Source organism: Schistocerca americana, chromosome 8, assembly GCF_021461395.2.
Source record: "Schistocerca americana isolate TAMUIC-IGC-003095 chromosome 8, iqSchAmer2.1, whole genome shotgun sequence".
Taxonomy (NCBI): Eukaryota; Metazoa; Arthropoda; class Insecta; order Orthoptera; family Acrididae; genus Schistocerca; species Schistocerca americana.
Window position 1 is genome coordinate 69,931,247 of NC_060126.1, and position 23,097 is coordinate 69,954,343.

Genomic DNA, 23,097 nt, shown 5'->3' on the forward strand with positions numbered 1-23,097 from the left:
TGCTTAGGGAGGCATCATAGCACGTCAACACTGTAGCATAAAAGGAGGAGGGTGGGGGTTGAAATGGAAGGGTCCAATAGCACGCAGAGTTCCCGGACGATCACCCATCCACTCACTAACCACGCAAACGTCTGCTTAACTTCATTAATTGAAAGTGAGCTGGCCGTTGGCAACCCCTTAGCGAAACGTTCAGACTTCTAGCTGGATGTGCACATCATTTAGAATCTGCCTGGCAGAGTCTCGCAGGAGGCAGCATTTCCTATTAGGGGAGAAAATGGAATGGCCCGTGGAGGGAAGGAACCCATGACCTACGCGTTACTAGCACGACGCTACAGCCCACTGAGCTAACGGGCAATGCAACAGTGTCGCATCAGCAGTCCAAAACCGCAAAACCGTCTCCTCTCCCTTCAAAACGGCCCCGCCATTAACCTGAGGATGTATCTCTTTTCCTTGACTTTCTCTCACCTTATACTTGGAACCCAGAGCAGCAGCTCCACGAAGACGAAAAACGGCCGTGAGAAGTTTTCTCATCTCAGCCCCGAGAATTCACGTTCAGGTACCGGGAATCGAACCCGGGCCTCCTGGGTGAAAGCCAGGTATCCTAGCCACTAGACCATACCGGACACACCTCAACGATCCACTACGTGTGTATGCGTCCAGAAATACGTCTCCTCCACGCAACTTTAGGGCCGAATCTGGCGCCAACGCTGAACTCTGTCCGCCACCACGATCCCGCTTACTCACTCCCAAAGCGCGCAAGTCATACTAGGCAAACATCGCTTTCAGTCTCGAGTGCAACTAGCAAAACTGTAATTAGTAATAACTGGAAACAAACACACGTTGACGCAAAGTAGCCTAGGTGGTAATAAACGGCAAATACGGCCTTACCTCGCAAAAGCTATGCTGTGCCTTTCAACGTCGTGGAGAGAAAATGAGATGGCTGAGTTGAGGATAGAACGTACGCCCTTAAGATAATGACATGCGCAGCCCACTGCGCCACCGAGGCATACAGGAATACTCGCCACCGCAGCCTCACTAAGAAGTTCTAATTTCAGAATTGTTTTCCCACCATGCCGTACATGAAAGGGTGGATTTCTCGGCGGAAGTCAATGCTGCGTCTAGTTACAGTGCATCGCCCTGGAAGCAACGTGGCACCGCGTTCCGATGTGCCGGCGGGCAGAGCGCCTGCAGCAGGGTCGCTTGATCCTCTGGTGGCAGCAGGGGCGACAACGCACCGCGACACAGGAAGCCTGCAGCGCAATGCGGTGGTGGTGTAACGGTCAGCATGGTTGCTTCCCAAGCAGTTGATCCGTGTTCGATTCCCGGCCACCGCAGGAGGATTGTCATTTTTGCGTAGCGCAATAGTGTGTGTTCTAGACCATGCGAACCTCGAAATTGCCACGTGTCGCGGCACAGGTAGTATCTCCTCGTCTCCTGCCTCGTTCCAGCTAAGTGGATTAATTTCACTTCATCGTGTGTCGACTTGGCCCGACTTTGCTCGACTGCCGCTCGCTGCCGCTGGGCGGTGGGGCCGATATGACAGGAGAAGTACGACAATCGGCTGCGAGAAATAAAGTAATCAAGAGTACTTTTCCTTTTCAATACGAAAAGCTAAACTTTCATTTACAAATTTCGGAAATCTCACTGCTTCGCACAGTGTTATCTACACATTTGAGAAATTATCTGTTGATTCGTACGGTTCTGTTATTGCCAAAGTCGTTCTTGCACTTTCCTTGCGCTCTTTTTGCAAACAGCCTCATTAAATTGTCGATCATATGTTCGTTAACGTAATTTAAATTGCTTAGGGAGGCATCATAGCACGTCAACACTGTAGCATAAAAGGAGGAGGGTGGGGGTTGAAATGGAAGGGTCCAATAGCACGCAGAGTTCCCGGACGATCACCCATCCACTCACTAACCACGCAAACGTCTGCTTAACTTCATTAATTGAAAGTGAGCTGGCCGTTGGCAACCCCTTAGCGAAACGTTCAGACTTCTAGCTGGATGTGCACATCATTTAGAATCTGCCTGGCAGAGTCTCGCAGGAGGCAGCATTTCCTATTAGGGGAGAAAATGGAATGGCCCGTGGAGGGAAGGAACCCATGACCTACGCGTTACTAGCACGACGCTACAGCCCACTGAGCTAACGGGCAATGCAACAGTGTCGCATCAGCAGTCCAAAACCGCAAAACCGTCTCCTCTCCCTTCAAAACGGCCCCGCCATTAACGTGAGGATGTATCTCTTTTCCTTGACTTTCTCTCACCTTATACTTGGAACCCAGAGCAGCAGCTCCACGAAGACGAAAAACGGCCGTGAGAAGTTTTCTCATCTCAGCCCCGAGAATTCACGTTCAGGTACCGGGAATCGAACCCGGGCCTCCTGGGTGAAAGCCAGGTATCCTAGCCACTAGACCATACCGGACACACCTCAACGATCCACTACGTGTGTATGCGTCCAGAAATACGTCTCCTCCACGCAACTTTAGGGCCGAATCTGGCGCCAACGCTGAACTCTGTCCGCCACCACGATCCCGCTTACTCACTCCCAAAGCGCGCAAGTCATACTAGGCAAACATCGCTTTCAGTCTCGAGTGCAACTAGCAAAACTGTAATTAGTAATAACTGGAAACAAACACACGTTGACGCAAAGTAGCCTAGGTGGTAATAAACGGCAAATGCGGCCTTACCTCGCAAAAGCTATGCTGTGCCTTTCAACGTCGTGGAGAGAAAATGAGATGGCTGAGTTGAGGATAGAACGTACGCCCTTAAGATAATGACATGCGCAGCCCACTGCGCCACCGAGGCATACAGGAATACTCGCCACCGCAGCCTCACTAAGAAGTTCTAATTTCAGAATTGTTTTCCCACCATGCCGTACATGAAAGGGTGGATTTCTCGGCGGAAGTCAATGCTGCGTCTAGTTACAGTGCATCGCCCTGGAAGCAACGTGGCACCGCGTTCCGATGTGCCGGCGGGCAGAGCGCCTGCAGCAGGGTCGCTTGATCCTCTGGTGGCAGCAGGGGCGACAACGCACCGCGACACAGGAAGCCTGCAGCGCAATGCGGTGCTGGTGTAACGGTCAGCATGGTTGCTTCCCAAGCAGTTGATCCGTGTTCGATTCCCGGCCACCGCAGGAGGATTGTCATTTTTGCGTAGCGCAATAGTGTGTGTTCTAGACCATGCGATCCTCGAAATTGCCACGTGTCGCGGCACAGGTAGTATCTCCTCGTCTCCTGCCTCGTTCCAGCTAAGTGGATTAATTTCACTTCATCGTGTGTCGACTTGGCCCGACTTTGCTCGACTGCCGCTCGCTGCCGCTCGGCGGTGGGGCCGATATGACAGGAGAAGTACGACAATCGGCTGCGAGAAATAAAGTAATCAAGAGTACTTTTCCTTTTCAATACGAAAAGCTAAACTTTCATTTACAAATTTCGGAAATCTCACTGCTTCGCACAGTGTTATCTACACATTTGAGAAATTATCTGTTGATTCGTACGGTTCTGTTATTGCCAAAGTCGTTCTTGCACTTTCCTTGCGCTCTTTTTGCAAACAGCCTCATTAAATTGTCGATCATATGTTCGTTAACGTAATTTAAATTGCTTAGGGAGGCATCATAGCACGTCAACACTGTAGCATAAAAGGAGGAGGGTGGGGGTTGAAATGGAAGGGTCCAATAGCACGCAGAGTTCCCGGACGATCACCCATCCACTCACTAACCACGCAAACGTCTGCTTAACTTCATTAATTGAAAGTGAGCTGGCCGTTGGCAACCCCTTAGCGAAACGTTCAGACTTCTAGCTGGATGTGCACATCATTTAGAATCTGCCTGGCAGAGTCTCGCAGGAGGCAGCATTTCCTATTAGGGGAGAAAATGGAATGGCCCGTGGAGGGAAGGAACCCATGACCTACGCGTTACTAGCACGACGCTACAGCCCACTGAGCTAACGGGCAATGCAACAGTGTCGCATCAGCAGTCCAAAACCGCAAAACCGTCTCCTCTCCCTTCAAAACGGCCCCGCCATTAACGTGAGGATGTATCTCTTTTCCTTGACTTTCTCTCACCTTATACTTGGAACCCAGAGCAGCAGCTCCACGAAGACGAAAAACGGCCGTGAGAAGTTTTCTCATCTCAGCCCCGAGAATTCACGTTCAGGTACCGGGAATCGAACCCGGGCCTCCTGGGTGAAAGCCAGGTATCCTAGCCACTAGACCATACCGGACACACCTCAACGATCCACTACGTGTGTATGCGTCCAGAAATACGTCTCCTCCACGCAACTTTAGGGCCGAATCTGGCGCCAACGCTGAACTCTGTCCGCCACCACGATCCCGCTTACTCACTCCCAAAGCGCGCAAGTCATACTAGGCAAACATCGCTTTCAGTCTCGAGTGCAACTAGCAAAACTGTAATTAGTAATAACTGGAAACAAACACACGTTGACGCAAAGTAGCCTAGGTGGTAATAAACGGCAAATGCGGCCTTACCTCGCAAAAGCTATGCTGTGCCTTTCAACGTCGTGGAGAGAAAATGAGATGGCTGAGTTGAGGATAGAACGTACGCCCTTAAGATAATGACATGCGCAGCCCACTGCGCCACCGAGGCATACAGGAATACTCGCCACCGCAGCCTCACTAAGAAGTTCTAATTTCAGAATTGTTTTCCCACCATGCCGTACATGAAAGGGTGGATTTCTCGGCGGAAGTCAATGCTGCGTCTAGTTACAGTGCATCGCCCTGGAAGCAACGTGGCACCGCGTTCCGATGTGCCGGCGGGCAGAGCGCCTGCAGCAGGGTCGCTTGATCCTCTGGTGGCAGCAGGGGCGACAACGCACCGCGACACAGGAAGCCTGCATCGCAATGCGGTGCTGGTGTAACGGTCAGCATGGTTGCTTCCCAAGCAGTTGATCCGTGTTCGATTCCCGGCCACCGCAGGAGGATTGTCATTTTTGCGTAGCGCAATAGTGTGTGTTCTAGACCATGCGATCCTCGAAATTGCCACGTGTCGCGGCACAGGTAGTATCTCCTCGTCTCCTGCCTCGTTCCAGCTAAGTGGATTAATTTCACTTCATCGTGTGTCGACTTGGCCCGACTTTGCTCGACTGCCGCTCGCTGCCGCTCGGCGGTGGGGCCGATATGACAGGAGAAGTACGACAATCGGCTGCGAGAAATAAAGTAATCAAGAGTACTTTTCCTTTTCAATACGAAAAGCTAAACTTTCATTTACAAATTTCGGAAATCTCACTGCTTCGCACAGTGTTATCTACACATTTGAGAAATTATCTGTTGATTCGTACGGTTCTGTTATTGCCAAAGTCGTTCTTGCACTTTCCTTGCGCTCTTTTTGCAAACAGCCTCATTAAATTGTCGATCATATGTTCGTTAACGTAATTTAAATTGCTTAGGGAGGCATCATAGCACGTCAACACTGTAGCATAAAAGGAGGAGGGTGGGGGTTGAAATGGAAGGGTCCAATAGCACGCAGAGTTCCCGGACGATCACCCATCCACTCACTAACCACGCAAACGTCTGCTTAACTTCATTAATTGAAAGTGAGCTGGCCGTTGGCAACCCCTTAGCGAAACGTTCAGACTTCTAGCTGGATGTGCACATCATTTAGAATCTGCCTGGCAGAGTCTCGCAGGAGGCAGCATTTCCTATTAGGGGAGAAAATGGAATGGCCCGTGGAGGGAAGGAACCCATGACCTACGCGTTACTAGCACGACGCTACAGCCCACTGAGCTAACGGGCAATGCAACAGTGTCGCATCAGCAGTCCAAAACCGCAAAACCGTCTCCTCTCCCTTCAAAACGGCCCCGCCATTAACGTGAGGATGTATCTCTTTTCCTTGACTTTCTCTCACCTTATACTTGGAACCCAGAGCAGCAGCTCCACGAAGACGAAAAACGGCCGTGAGAAGTTTTCTCATCTCAGCCCCGAGAATTCACGTTCAGGTACCGGGAATCGAACCCGGGCCTCCTGGGTGAAAGCCAGGTATCCTAGCCACTAGACCATACCGGACACACCTCAACGATCCACTACGTGTGTATGCGTCCAGAAATACGTCTCCTCCACGCAACTTTAGGGCCGAATCTGGCGCCAACGCTGAACTCTGTCCGCCACCACGATCCCGCTTACTCACTCCCAAAGCGCGCAAGTCATACTAGGCAAACATCGCTTTCAGTCTCGAGTGCAACTAGCAAAACTGTAATTAGTAATAACTGGAAACAAACACACGTTGACGCAAAGTAGCCTAGGTGGTAATAAACGGCAAATGCGGCCTTACCTCGCAAAAGCTATGCTGTGCCTTTCAACGTCGTGGAGAGAAAATGAGATGGCTGAGTTGAGGATAGAACGTACGCCCTTAAGATAATGACATGCGCAGCCCACTGCGCCACCGAGGCATACAGGAATACTCGCCACCGCAGCCTCACTAAGAAGTTCTAATTTCAGAATTGTTTTCCCACCATGCCGTACATGAAAGGGTGGATTTCTCGGCGGAAGTCAATGCTGCGTCTAGTTACAGTGCATCGCCCTGGAAGCAACGTGGCACCGCGTTCCGATGTGCCGGCGGGCAGAGCGCCTGCAGCAGGGTCGCTTGATCCTCTGGTGGCAGCAGGGGCGACAACGCACCGCGACACAGGAAGCCTGCATCGCAATGCGGTGCTGGTGTAACGGTCAGCATGGTTGCTTCCCAAGCAGTTGATCCGTGTTCGATTCCCGGCCACCGCAGGAGGATTGTCATTTTTGCGTAGCGCAATAGTGTGTGTTCTAGACCATGCGATCCTCGAAATTGCCACGTGTCGCGGCACAGGTAGTATCTCCTCGTCTCCTGCCTCGTTCCAGCTAAGTGGATTAATTTCACTTCATCGTGTGTCGACTTGGCCCGACTTTGCTCGACTGCCGCTCGCTGCCGCTCGGCGGTGGGGCCGATATGACAGGAGAAGTACGACAATCGGCTGCGAGAAATAAAGTAATCAAGAGTACTTTTCCTTTTCAATACGAAAAGCTAAACTTTCATTTACAAATTTCGGAAATCTCACTGCTTCGCACAGTGTTATCTACACATTTGAGAAATTATCTGTTGATTCGTACGGTTCTGTTATTGCCAAAGTCGTTCTTGCACTTTCCTTGCGCTCTTTTTGCAAACAGCCTCATTAAATTGTCGATCATATGTTCGTTAACGTAATTTAAATTGCTTAGGGAGGCATCATAGCACGTCAACACTGTAGCATAAAAGGAGGAGGGTGGGGGTTGAAATGGAAGGGTCCAATAGCACGCAGAGTTCCCGGACGATCACCCATCCACTCACTAACCACGCAAACGTCTGCTTAACTTCATTAATTGAAAGTGAGCTGGCCGTTGGCAACCCCTTAGCGAAACGTTCAGACTTCTAGCTGGATGTGCACATCATTTAGAATCTGCCTGGCAGAGTCTCGCAGGAGGCAGCATTTCCTATTAGGGGAGAAAATGGAATGGCCCGTGGAGGGAAGGAACCCATGACCTACGCGTTACTAGCACGACGCTACAGCCCACTGAGCTAACGGGCAATGCAACAGTGTCGCATCAGCAGTCCAAAACCGCAAAACCGTCTCCTCTCCCTTCAAAACGGCCCCGCCATTAACGTGAGGGTGTATCTCTTTTCCTTGACTTTCTCTCACCTTATACTTGGAACCCAGAGCAGCAGCTCCACGAAGACGAAAAACGGCCGTGAGAAGTTTTCTCATCTCAGCCCCGAGAATTCACGTTCAGGTACCGGGAATCGAACCCGGGCCTCCTGGGTGAAAGCCAGGTATCCTAGCCACTAGACCATACCGGACACACCTCAACGATCCACTACGTGTGTATGCGTCCAGAAATACGTCTCCTCCACGCAACTTTAGGGCCGAATCTGGCGCCAACGCTGAACTCTGTCCGCCACCACGATCCCGCTTACTCACTCCCAAAGCGCGCAAGTCATACTAGGCAAACATCGCTTTCAGTCTCGAGTGCAACTAGCAAAACTGTAATTAGTAATAACTGGAAACAAACACACGTTGACGCAAAGTAGCCTAGGTGGTAATAAACGGCAAATGCGGCCTTACCTCGCAAAAGCTATGCTGTGCCTTTCAACGTCGTGGAGAGAAAATGAGATGGCTGAGTTGAGGATAGAACGTACGCCCTTAAGATAATGACACGCGCAGCCCACTGCGCCACCGAGGCATACAGGAATACTCGCCACCGCAGCCTCACTAAGAAGTTCTAATTTCAGAATTGTTTTCCCACCATGCCGTACATGAAAGGGTGGATTTCTCGGCGGAAGTCAATGCTGCGTCTAGTTACAGTGCATCGCCCTGGAAGCAACGTGGCACCGCGTTCCGATGTGCCGGCGGGCAGAGCGCCTGCAGCAGGGTCGCTTGATCCTCTGGTGGCAGCAGGGGCGACAACGCACCGCGACACAGGAAGCCTGCAGCGCAATGCGGTGGTGGTGTAACGGTCAGCATGGTTGCTTCCCAAGCAGTTGATCCGTGTTCGATTCCCGGCCACCGCAGGAGGATTGTCATTTTTGCGTAGCGCAATAGTGTGTGTTCTAGACCATGCGATCCTCGAAATTGCCACGTGTCGCGGCACAGGTAGTATCTCCTCGTCTCCTGCCTCGTTCCAGCTAAGTGGATTAATTTCACTTCATCGTGTGTCGACTTGGCCCGACTTTGCTCGACTGCCGCTCGCTGCCGCTCGGCGGTGGGGCCGATATGACAGGAGAAGTACGACAATCGGCTGCGAGAAATAAAGTAATCAAGAGTACTTTTCCTTTTCAATACGAAAAGCTAAACTTTCATTTACAAATTTCGGAAATCTCACTGCTTCGCACAGTGTTATCTACACATTTGAGAAATTATCTGTTGATTCGTACGGTTCTGTTATTGCCAAAGTCGTTCTTGCACTTTCCTTGCGCTCTTTTTGCAAACAGCCTCATTAAATTGTGGATCATATGTTCGTTAACGTAATTTAAATTGCTTAGGGAGGCATCATAGCACGTCAACACTGTAGCATAAAAGGAGGAGGGTGGGGGTTGAAATGGAAGGGTCCAATAGCACGCAGAGTTCCCGGACGATCACCCATCCACTCACTAACCACGCAAACGTCTGCTTAACTTCATTAATTGAAAGTGAGCTGGCCGTTGGCAACCCCTTAGCGAAACGTTCAGACTTCTAGCTGGATGTGCACATCATTTAGAATCTGCCTGGCAGAGTCTCGCAGGAGGCAGCATTTCCTATTAGGGGAGAAAATGGAATGGCCCGTGGAGGGAAGGAACCCATGACCTACGCGTTACTAGCACGACGCTACAGCCCACTGAGCTAACGGGCAATGCAACAGTGTCGCATCAGCAGTCCAAAACCGCAAAACCGTCTCCTCTCCCTTCAAAACGGCCCCGCCATTAACGTGAGGATGTATCTCTTTTCCTTGACTTTCTCTCACCTTATACTTGGAACCCAGAGCAGCAGCTCCACGAAGACGAAAAACGGCCGTGAGAAGTTTTCTCATCTCAGCCCCGAGAATTCACGTTCAGGTACCGGGAATCGAACCCGGGCCTCCTGGGTGAAAGCCAGGTATCCTAGCCACTAGACCATACCGGACACACCTCAACGATCCACTACGTGTGTATGCGTCCAGAAATACGTCTCCTCCACGCAACTTTAGGGCCGAATCTGGCGCCAACGCTGAACTCTGTCCGCCACCACGATCCCGCTTACTCACTCCCAAAGCGCGCAAGTCATACTAGGCAAACATCGCTTTCAGTCTCGAGTGCAACTAGCAAAACTGTAATTAGTAATAACTGGAAACAAACACACGTTGACGCAAAGTAGCCTAGGTGGTAATAAACGGCAAATGCGGCCTTACCTCGCAAAAGCTATGCTGTGCCTTTCAACGTCGTGGAGAGAAAATGAGATGGCTGAGTTGAGGATAGAACGTACGCCCTTAAGATAATGACATGCGCAGCCCACTGCGCCACCGAGGCATACAGGAATACTCGCCACCGCAGCCTCACTAAGAAGTTCTAATTTCAGAATTGTTTTCCCACCATGCCGTACATGAAAGGGTGGATTTCTCGGCGGAAGTCAATGCTGCGTCTAGTTACAGTGCATCGCCCTGGAAGCAACGTGGCACCGCGTTCCGATGTGCCGGCGGGCAGAGCGCCTGCAGCAGGGTCGCTTGATCCTCTGGTGGCAGCAGGGGCGACAACGCACCGCGACACAGGAAGCCTGCAGCGCAATGCGGTGGTGGTGTAACGGTCAGCATGGTTGCTTCCCAAGCAGTTGATCCGTGTTCGATTCCCGGCCACCGCAGGAGGATTGTCATTTTTGCGTAGCGCAATAGTGTGTGTTCTAGACCATGCGATCCTCGAAATTGCCACGTGTCGCGGCACAGGTAGTATCTCCTCGTCTCCTGCCTCGTTCCAGCTAAGTGGATTAATTTCACTTCATCGTGTGTCGACTTGGCCCGACTTTGCTCGACTGCCGCTCGCTGCCGCTCGGCGGTGGGGCCGATATGACAGGAGAAGTACGACAATCGGCTGCGAGAAATAAAGTAATCAAGAGTACTTTTCCTTTTCAATACGAAAAGCTAAACTTTCATTTACAAATTTCGGAAATCTCACTGCTTCGCACAGTGTTATCTACACATTTGAGAAATTATCTGTTGATTCGTACGGTTCTGTTATTGCCAAAGTCGTTCTTGCACTTTCCTTGCGCTCTTTTTGCAAACAGCCTCATTAAATTGTGGATCATATGTTCGTTAACGTAATTTAAATTGCTTAGGGAGGCATCATAGCACGTCAACACTGTAGCATAAAAGGAGGAGGGTGGGGGTTGAAATGGAAGGGTCCAATAGCACGCAGAGTTCCCGGACGATCACCCATCCACTCACTAACCACGCAAACGTCTGCTTAACTTCATTAATTGAAAGTGAGCTGGCCGTTGGCAACCCCTTAGCGAAACGTTCAGACTTCTAGCTGGATGTGCACATCATTTAGAATCTGCCTGGCAGAGTCTCGCAGGAGGCAGCATTTCCTATTAGGGGAGAAAATGGAATGGCCCGTGGAGGGAAGGAACCCATGACCTACGCGTTACTAGCACGACGCTACAGCCCACTGAGCTAACGGGCAATGCAACAGTGTCGCATCAGCAGTCCAAAACCGCAAAACCGTCTCCTCTCCCTTCAAAACGGCCCCGCCATTAACGTGAGGATGTATCTCTTTTCCTTGACTTTCTCTCACCTTATACTTGGAACCGAGAGCAGCAGCTCCACGAAGACGAAAAACGGCCGTGAGAAGTTTTCTCATCTCAGCCCCGAGAATTCACGTTCAGGTACCGGGAATCGAACCCGGGCCTCCTGGGTGAAAGCCAGGTATCCTAGCCACTAGACCATACCGGACACACCTCAACGATCCACTACGTGTGTATGCGTCCAGAAATACGTCTCCTCCACGCAACTTTAGGGCCGAATCTGGCGCCAACGCTGAACTCTGTCCGCCACCACGATCCCGCTTACTCACTCCCAAAGCGCGCAAGTCATACTAGGCAAACATCGCTTTCAGTCTCGAGTGCAACTAGCAAAACTGTAATTAGTAATAACTGGAAACAGACACACGTTGACGCAAAGTAGCCTAGGTGGTAATAAACGGCAAATGCGGCCTTACCTCGCAAAAGCTATGCTGTGCCTTTCAACGTCGTGGAGAGAAAATGAGATGGCTGAGTTGAGGATAGAACGTACGCCCTTAAGATAATGACATGCGCAGCCCACTGCGCCACCGAGGCATACAGGAATACTCGCCACCGCAGCCTCACTAAGAAGTTCTAATTTCAGAATTGTTTTCCCACCATGCCGTACATGAAAGGGTGGATTTCTCGGCGGAAGTCAATGCTGCGTCTAGTTACAGTGCATCGCCCTGGAAGCAACGTGGCACCGCGTTCCGATGTGCCGGCGGGCAGAGCGCCTGCAGCAGGGTCGCTTGATCCTCTGGTGGCAGCAGGGGCGACAACGCACCGCGACACAGGAAGCCTGCAGCGCAATGCGGTGGTGGTGTAACGGTCAGCATGGTTGCTTCCCAAGCAGTTGATCCGTGTTCGATTCCCGGCCACCGCAGGAGGATTGTCATTTTTGCGTAGCGCAATAGTGTGTGTTCTAGACCATGCGATCCTCGAAATTGCCACGTGTCGCGGCACAGGTAGTATCTCCTCGTCTCCTGCCTCGTTCCAGCTAAGTGGATTAATTTCACTTCATCGTGTGTCGACTTGGCCCGACTTTGCTCGACTGCCGCTCGCTGCCGCTCGGCGGTGGGGCCGATATGACAGGAGAAGTACGACAATCGGCTGCGAGAAATAAAGTAATCAAGAGTACTTTTCCTTTTCAATACGAAAAGCTAAACTTTCATTTACAAATTTCGGAAATCTCACTGCTTCGCACAGTGTTATCTACACATTTGAGAAATTATCTGTTGATTCGTACGGTTCTGTTATTGCCAAAGTCGTTCTTGCACTTTCCTTGCGCTCTTTTTGCAAACAGCCTCATTAAATTGTGGATCATATGTTCGTTAACGTAATTTAAATTGCTTAGGGAGGCATCATAGCACGTCAACACTGTAGCATAAAAGGAGGAGGGTGGGGGTTGAAATGGAAGGGTCCAATAGCACGCAGAGTTCCCGGACGATCACCCATCCACTCACTAACCACGCAAACGTCTGCTTAACTTCATTAATTGAAAGTGAGCTGGCCGTTGGCAACCCCTTAGCGAAACGTTCAGACTTCTAGCTGGATGTGCACATCATTTAGAATCTGCCTGGCAGAGTCTCGCAGGAGGCAGCATTTCCTATTAGGGGAGAAAATGGAATGGCCCGTGGAGGGAAGGAACCCATGACCTACGCGTTACTAGCACGACGCTACAGCCCACTGAGCTAACGGGCAATGCAACAGTGTCGCATCAGCAGTCCAAAACCGCAAAACCGTCTCCTCTCCCTTCAAAACGGCCCCGCCATTAACGTGAGGATGTATCTCTTTTCCTTGACTTTCTCTCACCTTATACTTGGAACCCAGAGCAGCAGCTCCACGAAGACGAAAAACGGCCGTGAGAAGTTTTCTCATCTCAGCCCCGAGAATTCACGTTCAGGTACCGGGAATCGAACCCGGGCCTCCTGGGTGAAAGCCAGGTATCCTAGCCACTAGACCATACCGGACACACCTCAACGATCCACTACGTGTGTATGCGTCCAGAAATACGTCTCCTCCACGCAACTTTAGGGCCGAATCTGGCGCCAACGCTGAACTCTGTCCGCCACCACGATCCCGCTTACTCACTCCCAAAGCGCGCAAGTCATACTAGGCAAACATCGCTTTCAGTCTCGAGTGCAACTAGCAAAACTGTAATTAGTAATAACTGGAAACAAACACACGTTGACGCAAAGTAGCCTAGGTGGTAATAAACGGCAAATGCGGCCTTACCTCGCAAAAGCTATGCTGTGCCTTTCAACGTCGTGGAGAGAAAATGAGATGGCTGAGTTGAGGATAGAACGTACGCCCTTAAGATAATGACATGCGCAGCCCACTGCGCCACCGAGGCATACAGGAATACTCGCCACCGCAGCCTCACTAAGAAGTTCTAATTTCAGAATTGTTTTCCCACCATGCCGTACATGAAAGGGTGGATTTCTCGGCGGAAGTCAATGCTGCGTCTAGTTACAGTGCCTCGCCCTGGAAGCAACGTGGCACCGCGTTCCGATGTGCCGGCGGGCAGAGCGCCTGCAGCAGGGTCGCTTGATCCTCTGGTGGCAGCAGGGGCGACAACGCACCGCGACACAGGAAGCCTGCAGCGCAATGCGGTGGTGGTGTAACGGTCAGCATGGTTGCTTCCCAAGCAGTTGATCCGTGTTCGATTCCCGGCCACCGCAGGAGGATTGTCATTTTTGCGTAGCGCAATAGTGTGTGTTCTAGACCATGCGATCCTCGAAATTGCCACGTGTCGCGGCACAGGTAGTATCTCCTCGTCTCCTGCCTCGTTCCAGCTAAGTGGATTAATTTCACTTCATCGTGTGTCGACTTGGCCCGACTTTGCTCGACTGCCGCTCGCTGCCGCTCGGCGGTGGGGCCGATATGACAGGAGAAGTACGACAATCGGCTGCGAGAAATAAAGTAATCAAGAGTACTTTTCCTTTTCAATACGAAAAGCTAAACTTTCATTTACAAATTTCGGAAATCTCACTGCTTCGCACAGTGTTATCTACACATTTGAGAAATTATCTGTTGATTCGTACGGTTCTGTTATTGCCAAAGTCGTTCTTGCACTTTCCTTGCGCTCTTTTTGCAAACAGCCTCATTAAATTGTGGATCATATGTTCGTTAACGTAATTTAAATTGCTTAGGGAGGCATCATAGCACGTCAACACTGTAGCATAAAAGGAGGAGGGTGGGGGTTGAAATGGAAGGGTCCAATAGCACGCAGAGTTCCCGGACGATCACCCATCCACTCACTAACCACGCAAACGTCTGCTTAACTTCATTAATTGAAAGTGAGCTGGCCGTTGGCAACCCCTTAGCGAAACGTTCAGACTTCTAGCTGGATGTGCACATCATTTAGAATCTGCCTGGCAGAGTCTCGCAGGAGGCAGCATTTCCTATTAGGGGAGAAAATGGAATGGCCCGTGGAGGGAAGGAACCCATGACCTACGCGTTACTAGCACGACGCTACAGCCCACTGAGCTAACGGGCAATGCAACAGTGTCGCATCAGCAGTCCAAAACCGCAAAACCGTCTCCTCTCCCTTCAAAACGGCCCCGCCATTAACGTGAGGATGTATCTCTTTTCCTTGACTTTCTCTCACCTTATACTTGGAACCCAGAGCAGCAGCTCCACGAAGACGAAAAACGGCCGTGAGAAGTTTTCTCATCTCAGCCCCGAGAATTCACGTTCAGGTACCGGGAATCGAACCCGGGCCTCCTGGGTGAAAGCCAGGTATCCTAGCCACTAGACCATACCGGACACACCTCAACGATCCACTACGTGTGTATGCGTCCAGAAATACGTCTCCTCCACGCAACTTTAGGGCCGAATCTGGCGCCAACGCTGAACTCTGTCCGCCACCACGATCCCGCTTACTCACTCCCAAAGCGCGCAAGTCATACTAGGCAAACATCGCTTTCAGTCTCGAGTGCAACTAGCAAAACTGTAATTAGTAATAACTGGAAACAAACACACGTTGACGCAAAGTAGCCTAGGTGGTAATAAACGGCAAATGCGGCCTTACCTCGCAAAAGCTATGCTGTGCCTTTCAACGTCGTGGAGAGAAAATGAGATGGCTGAGTTGAGGATAGAACGTACGCCCTTAAGATAATGACACGCGCAGCCCACTGCGCCACCGAGGCATACAGGAATACTCGCCACCGCAGCCTCACTAAGAAGTTCTAATTTCAGAATTGTTTTCCCACCATGCCGTACATGAAAGGGTGGATTTCTCGGCGGAAGTCAATGCTGCGTCTAGTTACAGTGCATCGCCCTGGAAGCAACGTGGCACCGCGTTCCGATGTGCCGGCGGGCAGAGCGCCTGCAGCAGGGTCGCTTGATCCTCTGGTGGCAGCAGGGGCGACAACGCACCGCGACACAGGAAGCCTGCAGCGCAATGCGGTGGTGGTGTAACGGTCAGCATGGTTGCTTCCCAAGCAGTTGATCCGTGTTCGATTCCCGGCCACCGCAGGAGGATTGTCATTTTTGCGTAGCGCAATAGTGTGTGTTCTAGACCATGCGAACCTCGAAATTGCCACGTGTCGCGGCACAGGTAGTATCTCCTCGTCTCCTGCCTCGTTCCAGCTAAGTGGATTAATTTCACTTCATCGTGTGTCGACTTGGCCCGACTTTGCTCGACTGCCGCTCGCTGCCGCTCGGCGGTGGGGCCGATATGACAGGAGAAGTACGACAATCGGCTGCGAGAAATAAAGTAATCAAGAGTACTTTTCCTTTTCAATACGAAAAGCTAAACTTTCATTTACAAATTTCGGAAATCTCACTGCTTCGCACAGTGTTATCTACACATTTGAGAAATTATCTGTTGATTCGTACGGTTCTGTTATTGCCAAAGTCGTTCTTGCACTTTCCTTGCGCTCTTTTTGCAAACAGCCTCATTAAATTGTGGATCATATGTTCGTTAACGTAATTTAAATTGCTTAGGGAGGCATCATAGCACGTCAACACTGTAGCATAAAAGGAGGAGGGTGGGGGTTGAAATGGAAGGGTCCAATAGCACGCAGAGTTCCCGGACGATCACCCATCCACTCACTAACCACGCAAACGTCTGCTTAACTTCATTAATTGAAAGTGAGCTGGCCGTTGGCAACCCCTTAGCGAAACGTTCAGACTTCTAGCTGGATGTGCACATCATTTAGAATCTGCCTGGCAGAGTCTCGCAGGAGGCAGCATTTCCTATTAGGGGAGAAAATGGAATGGCCCGTGGAGGGAAGGAACCCATGACCTACGCGTTACTAGCACGACGCTACAGCCCACTGAGCTAACGGGCAATGCAACAGTGTCGCATCAGCAGTCCAAAACCGCAAAACCGTCTCCTCTCCCTTCAAAACGGCCCCGCCATTAACGTGAGGATGTATCTCTTTTCCTTGACTTTCTCTCACCTTATACTTGGAACCCAGAGCAGCAGCTCCACGAAGACGAAAAACGGCCGTGAGAAGTTTTCTCATCTCAGCCCCGAGAATTCACGTTCAGGTACCGGGAATCGAACCCGGGCCTCCTGGGTGAAAGCCAGGTATCCTAGCCACTAGACCATACCGGACACACCTCAACGATCCACTACGTGTGTATGCGTCCAGAAATACGTCTCCTCCACGCAACTTTAGGGCCGAATCTGGCGCCAACGCTGAACTCTGTCCGCCACCACGATCCCGCTTACTCACTCCCAAAGCGCGCAAGTCATACTAGGCAAACATCGCTTTCAGTCTCGAGTGCAACTAGCAAAACTGTAATTAGTAATAACTGGAAACAAACACACGTTGACGCAAAGTAGCCTAGGTGGTAATAAACGGCAAATGCGGCCTTACCTCGCAAAAGCTATGCTGTGCCTTTCAACGTCGTGGAGAGAAAATGAGATGGCTGAGTTGAGGATAGAACGTACGCCCTTAAGATAATGACATGCGCAGCCCACTGCGCCACCGAGGCATACAGGAATACTCGCCACCGCAGCCTCACTAAGAAGTTCTAATTTCAGAATTGTTTTCCCACCATGCCGTACATGAAAGGGTGGATTTCTCGGCGGAAGTCAATGCTGCGTCTAGTTACAGTGCATCGCCCTGGAAGCAACGTGGCACCGCGTTCCGATGTGCCGGCGGGCAGAGCGCCTGCAGCAGGGTCGCTTGATCCTCTGGTGGCAGCAGGGGCGACAACGCACCGCGACACAGGAAGCCTGCAGCGCAATGCGGTGGTGGTGTAACGGTCAGCATGGTTGCTTCCCAAGCAGTTGATCCGTGTTCGATTCCCGGCCACCGCAGGAGGATTGTCATTTTTGCGTAGCGCAATAGTGTGTGTTCTAGACCATGCGATCCTCGAAATTGCCACGTGTCGCGGCACAGGTAGTATCTCCTCGTCTCCTGCCTCGTTCCAGCTAAGTGGATTAATTTCACTTCATCGTGTGTCGACTTGGCCCGACTTTGCTCGACTGCCGCTCGCTGCCGCTCGGCGGTGGGGCCGATATGACAGGAGAAGTACGACAATCGGCTGCGAGAAATAAAGTAATCAAGAGTACTTTTCCTTTTCAATACGAAAAGCTAAACTTTCATTTACAAATTTCGGAAATCTCACTGCTTCGCACAGTGTTATCTACACATTTGAGAAATTATCTGTTGATTCGTACGGTTCTGTTATTGCCAAAGTCGTTCTTGCACTTTCCTTGCGCTCTTTTTGCAAACAGCCTCATTAAATTGTCGATCATATGTTCGTTAACGTAATTTAAATTGCTTAGGGAGGCATCATAGCACGTCAACACTGTAGCATAAAAGGAGGAGGGTGGGGGTTGAAATGGAAGGGTCCAATAGCACGCAGAGTTCCCGGACGATCACCCATCCACTCACTAACCACGCAAACGTCTGCTTAACTTCATTAATTGAAAGTGAGCTGGCCGTTGGCAACCCCTTAGCGAAACGTTCAGACTTCTAGCTGGATGTGCACATCATTTAGAATCTGCCTGGCAGAGTCTCGCAGGAGGCAGCATTTCCTATTAGGGGAGAAAATGGAATGGCCCGTGGAGGGAAGGAACCCATGACCTACGCGTTACTAGCACGACGCTACAGCCCACTGAGCTAACGGGCAATGCAACAGTGTCGCATCAGCAGTCCAAAACCGCAAAACCGTCTCCTCTCCCTTCAAAACGGCCCCGCCATTAACGTGAGGATGTATCTCTTTTCCTTGACTTTCTCTCACCTTATACTTGGAACCCAGAGCAGCAGCTCCACGAAGACGAAAAACGGCCGTGAGAAGTTTTCTCATCTCAGCCCCGAGAATTCACGTTCAGGTACCGGGAATCGAACCCGGGCCTCCTGGGTGAAAGCCAGGTATCCTAGCCACTAGACCATACCGGACACACCTCAACGATCCACTACGTGTGTATGCGTCCAGAAATACGTCTCCTCCACGCAACTTTAGGGCCGAATCTGGCGCCAACGCTGAACTCTGTCCGCCACCACGATCCCGCTTACTCACTCCCAAAGCGCGCAAGTCATACTAGGCAAACATCGCTTTCAGTCTCGAGTGCAACTAGCAAAACTGTAATTAGTAATAACTGGAAACAAACACACGTTGACGCAAAGTAGCCTAGGTGGTAATAAACGGCAAATGCGGCCTTACCTCGCAAAAGCTATGCTGTGCCTTTCAACGTCGTGGAGAGAAAATGAGATGGCTGAGTTGAGGATAGAACGTACGCCCTTAAGATAATGACATGCGCAGCCCACTGCGCCACCGAGGCATACAGGAATACTCGCCACCGCAGCCTCACTAAGAAGTTCTAATTTCAGAATTGTTTTCCCACCATGCCGTACATGAAAGGGTGGATTTCTCGGCGGAAGTCAATGCTGCGTCTAGTTACAGTGCATCGCCCTGGAAGCAACGTGGCACCGCGTTCCGATGTGCCGGCGGGCAGAGCGCCTGCAGCAGGGTCGCTTGATCCTCTGGTGGCAGCAGGGGCGACAACGCACCGCGACACAGGAAGCCTGCAGCGCAATGCGGTGGTGGTGTAACGGTCAGCATGGTTGCTTCCCAAGCAGTTGATCCGTGTTCGATTCCCGGCCACCGCAGGAGGATTGTCATTTTTGCGTAGCGCAATAGTGTGTGTTCTAAACCATGCGATCCTCGAAATTGCCACGTGTCGCGGCACAGGTAGTATCTCCTCGTCTCCTGCCTCGTTCCAGCTAAGTGGATTAATTTCACTTCATCGTGTGTCGACTTGGCCCGACTTTGCTCGACTGCCGCTCGCTGCCGCTCGGCGGTGGGGCCGATATGACAGGAGAAGTACGACAATCGGCTGCGAGAAATAAAGTAATCAAGAGTACTTTTCCTTTTCAATACGAAAAGCTAAACTTTCATTTACAAATTTCGGAAATCTCACTGCTTCGCACAGTGTTATCTACACATTTGAGAAATTATCTGTTGATTCGTACGGTTCTGTTATTGCCAAAGTCGTTCTTGCACTTTCCTTGCGCTCTTTTTGCAAACAGCCTCATTAAATTGTGGATCATATGTTCGTTAACGTAATTTAAATTGCTTAGGGAGGCATCATAGCACGTCAACACTGTAGCATAAAAGGAGGAGGGTGGGGGTTGAAATGGAAGGGTCCAATAGCACGCAGAGTTCCCGGACGATCACCCATCCACTCACTAACCACGCAAACGTCTGCTTAACTTCATTAATTGAAAGTGAGCTGGCCGTTGGCAACCCCTTAGCGAAACGTTCAGACTTCTAGCTGGATGTGCACATCATTTAGAATCTGCCTGGCAGAGTCTCGCAGGAGGCAGCATTTCCTATTAGGGGAGAAAATGGAATGGCCCGTGGAGGGAAGGAACCCATGACCTACGCGTTACTAGCACGACGCTACAGCCCACTGAGCTAACGGGCAATGCAACAGTGTCGCATCAGCAGTCCAAAACCGCAAAACCGTCTCCTCTCCCTTCAAAACGGCCCCGCCATTAACGTGAGGATGTATCTCTTTTCCTTGACTTTCTCTCACCTTATACTTGGAACCCAGAGCAGCAGCTCCACGAAGACGAAAAACGGCCGTGAGAAGTTTTCTCATCTCAGCCCCGAGAATTCACGTTCAGGTACCGGGAATCGAACCCGGGCCTCCTGGGTGAAAGCCAGGTATCCTAGCCACTAGACCATACCGGACACACCTCAACGATCCACTACGTGTGTATGCGTCCAGAAATACGTCTCCTCCACGCAACTTTAGGGCCGAATCTGGCGCCAACGCTGAACTCTGTCCGCCACCACGATCCCGCTTACTCACTCCCAAAGCGCGCAAGTCATACTAGGCAAACATCGCTTTCAGTCTCGAGTGCAACTAGCAAAACTGTAATTAGTAATAACTGGAAACAAACACACGTTGACGCAAAGTAGCCTAGGTGGTAATAAACGGCAAATGCGGCCTTACCTCGCAAAAGCTATGCTGTGCCTTTCAACGTCGTGGAGAGAAAATGAGATGGCTGAGTTGAGGATAGAACGTACGCCCTTAAGATAATGACATGCGCAGCCCACTGCGCCACCGAGGCATACAGGAATACTCGCCACCGCAGCCTCACTAAGAAGTTCTAATTTCAGAATTGTTTTCCCACCATGCCGTACATGAAAGGGTGGATTTCTCGGCGGAAGTCAATGCTGCGTCTAGTTACAGTGCATCGCCCTGGAAGCAACGTGGCACCGCGTTCCGATGTGCCGGCGGGCAGAGCGCCTGCAGCAGGGTCGCTTGATCCTCTGGTGGCAGCAGGGGCGACAACGCACCGCGAAACAGGAAGCCTGCAGCGCAATGCGGTGGTGGTGTAACGGTCAGCATGGTTGCTTCCCAAGCAGTTGATCCGTGTTCGATTCCCGGCCACCGCAGGACGATTGTCATTTTTGCGTAGCGCAATAGTGTGTGTTCTAGACCATGCGATCCTCGAAATTGCCACGTGTCGCGGCACAGGTAGTATCTCCTCGTCTCCTGCCTCGTTCCAGCTAAGTGGATTAATTTCACTTCATCGTGTGTCGACTTGGCCCGACTTTGCTCGACTGCCGCTCGCTGCCGCTCGGCGGTGGGGCCGATATGACAGGAGAAGTACGACAATCGGCTGCGAGAAATAAAGTAATCAAGAGTACTTTTCCTTTTCAATACGAAAAGCTAAACTTTCATTTACAAATTTCGGAAATCTCACTGCTTCGCACAGTGTTATCTACACATTTGAGAAATTATCTGTTGATTCGTACGGTTCTGTTATTGCCAAAGTCGTTCTTGCACTTTCCTTGCGCTCTTTTTGCAAACAGCCTCATTAAATTGTCGATCATATGTTCGTTAACGTAATTTAAATTGCTTAGGGAGGCATCATAGCACGTCAACACTGTAGCATAAAAGGAGGAGGGTGGGGGTTGAAATGGAAGGGTCCAATAGCACGCAGAGTTCCCGGACGATCACCCATCCACTCACTAACCACGCAAACGTCTGCTTAACTTCATTAATTGAAAGTGAGCTGGCCGTTGGCAACCCCTTAGCGAAACGTTCAGACTTCTAGCTGGATGTGCACATCATTTAGAATCTGCCTGGCAGAGTCTCGCAGGAGGCAGCATTTCCTATTAGGGGAGAAAATGGAATGGCCCGTGGAGGGAAGGAACCCATGACCTACGCGTTACTAGCACGACGCTACAGCCCACTGAGCTAACGGGCAATGCAACAGTGTCGCATCAGCAGTCCAAAACCGCAAAACCGTCTCCTCTCCCTTCAAAACGGCCCCGCCATTAACGTGAGGATGTATCTCTTTTCCTTGACTTTCTCTCACCTTATACTTGGAACCCAGAGCAGCAGCTCCACGAAGACGAAAAACGGCCGTGAGAAGTTTTCTCATCTCAGCCCCGAGAATTCACGTTCAGGTACCGGGAATCGAACCCGGGCCTCCTGGGTGAAAGCCAGGTATCCTAGCCACTAGACCATACCGGACACACCTCAACGATCCACTACGTGTGTATGCGTCCAGAAATACGTCTCCTCCACGCAACTTTAGGGCCGAATCTGGCGCCAACGCTGAACTCTGTCCGCCACCACGATCCCGCTTACTCACTCCCAAAGCGCGCAAGTCATACTAGGCAAACATCGCTTTCAGTCTCGAGTGCAACTAGCAAAACTGTAATTAGTAATAACTGGAAACAAACACACGTTGACGCAAAGTAGCCTAGGTGGTAATAAACGGCAAATGCGGCCTTACCTCGCAAAAGCTATGCTGTGCCTTTCAACGTCGTGGAGAGAAAATGAGATGGCTGAGTTGAGGATAGAACGTACGCCCTTAAGATAATGACATGCGCAGCCCACTGCGCCACCGAGGCATACAGGAATACTCGCCACCGCAGCCTCACTAAGAAGTTCTAATTTCAGAATTGTTTTCCCACCATGCCGTACATGAAAGGGTGGATTTCTCGGCGGAAGTCAATGCTGCGTCTAGTTACAGTGCATCGCCCTGGAAGCAACGTGGCACCGCGTTCCGATGTGCCGGCGGGCAGAGCGCCTGCAGCAGGGTCGCTTGATCCTCTGGTGGCAGCAGGGGCGACAACGCACCGCGACACAGGAAGCCTGCAGCGCAATGCGGTGGTGGTGTAACGGTCAGCATGGTTGCTTCCCAAGCAGTTGATCCGTGTTCGATTCCCGGCCACCGCAGGAGGATTGTCATTTTTGCGTAGCGCAATAGTGTGTGTTCTAGACCATGCGATCCTCGAAATTGCCACGTGTCGCGGCACAGGTAGTATCTCCTCGTCTCCTGCCTCGTTCCAGCTAAGTGGATTAATTTCACTTCATCGTGTGTCGACTTGGCCCGACTTTGCTCGACTGCCGCTCGCTGCCGCTC

General features: G+C 51.0%; 23 non-coding genes across 23 annotated transcripts; 10 read left to right on the plus strand and 13 right to left on the minus strand.

Moving 5' to 3' along the window:
• Positions 1 to 551: 551 nt before the first annotated feature.
• Positions 552 to 623, minus strand: Trnae-uuc. The gene has a single exon. It is a non-coding gene; the product is annotated as a tRNA-Glu (tRNA).
• Positions 624 to 1,262: 639 nt separating this feature from the next.
• Positions 1,263 to 1,334, plus strand: Trnag-ccc. The gene has a single exon. It is a non-coding gene; the product is annotated as a tRNA-Gly (tRNA).
• Positions 1,335 to 2,349: 1,015 nt separating this feature from the next.
• Positions 2,350 to 2,421, minus strand: Trnae-uuc. Its single transcript has one exon. It is a non-coding gene; the product is annotated as a tRNA-Glu (tRNA).
• A 1,726-nt stretch (positions 2,422 to 4,147) lies between these two features.
• Trnae-uuc lies at positions 4,148 to 4,219 on the minus strand. Its single transcript has one exon. It is a non-coding gene; the product is annotated as a tRNA-Glu (tRNA).
• A 1,726-nt stretch (positions 4,220 to 5,945) lies between these two features.
• On the minus strand, positions 5,946 to 6,017 carry Trnae-uuc. The gene has a single exon. It is a non-coding gene; the product is annotated as a tRNA-Glu (tRNA).
• A 1,726-nt stretch (positions 6,018 to 7,743) lies between these two features.
• Positions 7,744 to 7,815, minus strand: Trnae-uuc. Its single transcript has one exon. It is a non-coding gene; the product is annotated as a tRNA-Glu (tRNA).
• A 639-nt stretch (positions 7,816 to 8,454) lies between these two features.
• Positions 8,455 to 8,526, plus strand: Trnag-ccc. Its single transcript has one exon. It is a non-coding gene; the product is annotated as a tRNA-Gly (tRNA).
• Positions 8,527 to 9,541: 1,015 nt separating this feature from the next.
• Positions 9,542 to 9,613, minus strand: Trnae-uuc. Its single transcript has one exon. It is a non-coding gene; the product is annotated as a tRNA-Glu (tRNA).
• A 639-nt stretch (positions 9,614 to 10,252) lies between these two features.
• Positions 10,253 to 10,324, plus strand: Trnag-ccc. Its single transcript has one exon. It is a non-coding gene; the product is annotated as a tRNA-Gly (tRNA).
• Positions 10,325 to 11,339: 1,015 nt separating this feature from the next.
• Positions 11,340 to 11,411, minus strand: Trnae-uuc. The gene has a single exon. It is a non-coding gene; the product is annotated as a tRNA-Glu (tRNA).
• A 639-nt stretch (positions 11,412 to 12,050) lies between these two features.
• Trnag-ccc lies at positions 12,051 to 12,122 on the plus strand. The gene has a single exon. It is a non-coding gene; the product is annotated as a tRNA-Gly (tRNA).
• A 1,015-nt stretch (positions 12,123 to 13,137) lies between these two features.
• On the minus strand, positions 13,138 to 13,209 carry Trnae-uuc. The gene has a single exon. It is a non-coding gene; the product is annotated as a tRNA-Glu (tRNA).
• A 639-nt stretch (positions 13,210 to 13,848) lies between these two features.
• Positions 13,849 to 13,920, plus strand: Trnag-ccc. The gene has a single exon. It is a non-coding gene; the product is annotated as a tRNA-Gly (tRNA).
• Positions 13,921 to 14,935: 1,015 nt separating this feature from the next.
• On the minus strand, positions 14,936 to 15,007 carry Trnae-uuc. Its single transcript has one exon. It is a non-coding gene; the product is annotated as a tRNA-Glu (tRNA).
• Positions 15,008 to 15,646: 639 nt separating this feature from the next.
• Trnag-ccc lies at positions 15,647 to 15,718 on the plus strand. Its single transcript has one exon. It is a non-coding gene; the product is annotated as a tRNA-Gly (tRNA).
• Positions 15,719 to 16,733: 1,015 nt separating this feature from the next.
• Positions 16,734 to 16,805, minus strand: Trnae-uuc. Its single transcript has one exon. It is a non-coding gene; the product is annotated as a tRNA-Glu (tRNA).
• Positions 16,806 to 17,444: 639 nt separating this feature from the next.
• On the plus strand, positions 17,445 to 17,516 carry Trnag-ccc. The gene has a single exon. It is a non-coding gene; the product is annotated as a tRNA-Gly (tRNA).
• Positions 17,517 to 18,531: 1,015 nt separating this feature from the next.
• Trnae-uuc lies at positions 18,532 to 18,603 on the minus strand. The gene has a single exon. It is a non-coding gene; the product is annotated as a tRNA-Glu (tRNA).
• Positions 18,604 to 19,242: 639 nt separating this feature from the next.
• On the plus strand, positions 19,243 to 19,314 carry Trnag-ccc. The gene has a single exon. It is a non-coding gene; the product is annotated as a tRNA-Gly (tRNA).
• A 1,015-nt stretch (positions 19,315 to 20,329) lies between these two features.
• Positions 20,330 to 20,401, minus strand: Trnae-uuc. The gene has a single exon. It is a non-coding gene; the product is annotated as a tRNA-Glu (tRNA).
• A 639-nt stretch (positions 20,402 to 21,040) lies between these two features.
• Trnag-ccc lies at positions 21,041 to 21,112 on the plus strand. The gene has a single exon. It is a non-coding gene; the product is annotated as a tRNA-Gly (tRNA).
• Positions 21,113 to 22,127: 1,015 nt separating this feature from the next.
• Positions 22,128 to 22,199, minus strand: Trnae-uuc. Its single transcript has one exon. It is a non-coding gene; the product is annotated as a tRNA-Glu (tRNA).
• Positions 22,200 to 22,838: 639 nt separating this feature from the next.
• Positions 22,839 to 22,910, plus strand: Trnag-ccc. Its single transcript has one exon. It is a non-coding gene; the product is annotated as a tRNA-Gly (tRNA).
• Positions 22,911 to 23,097: the final 187 nt, after the last annotated feature.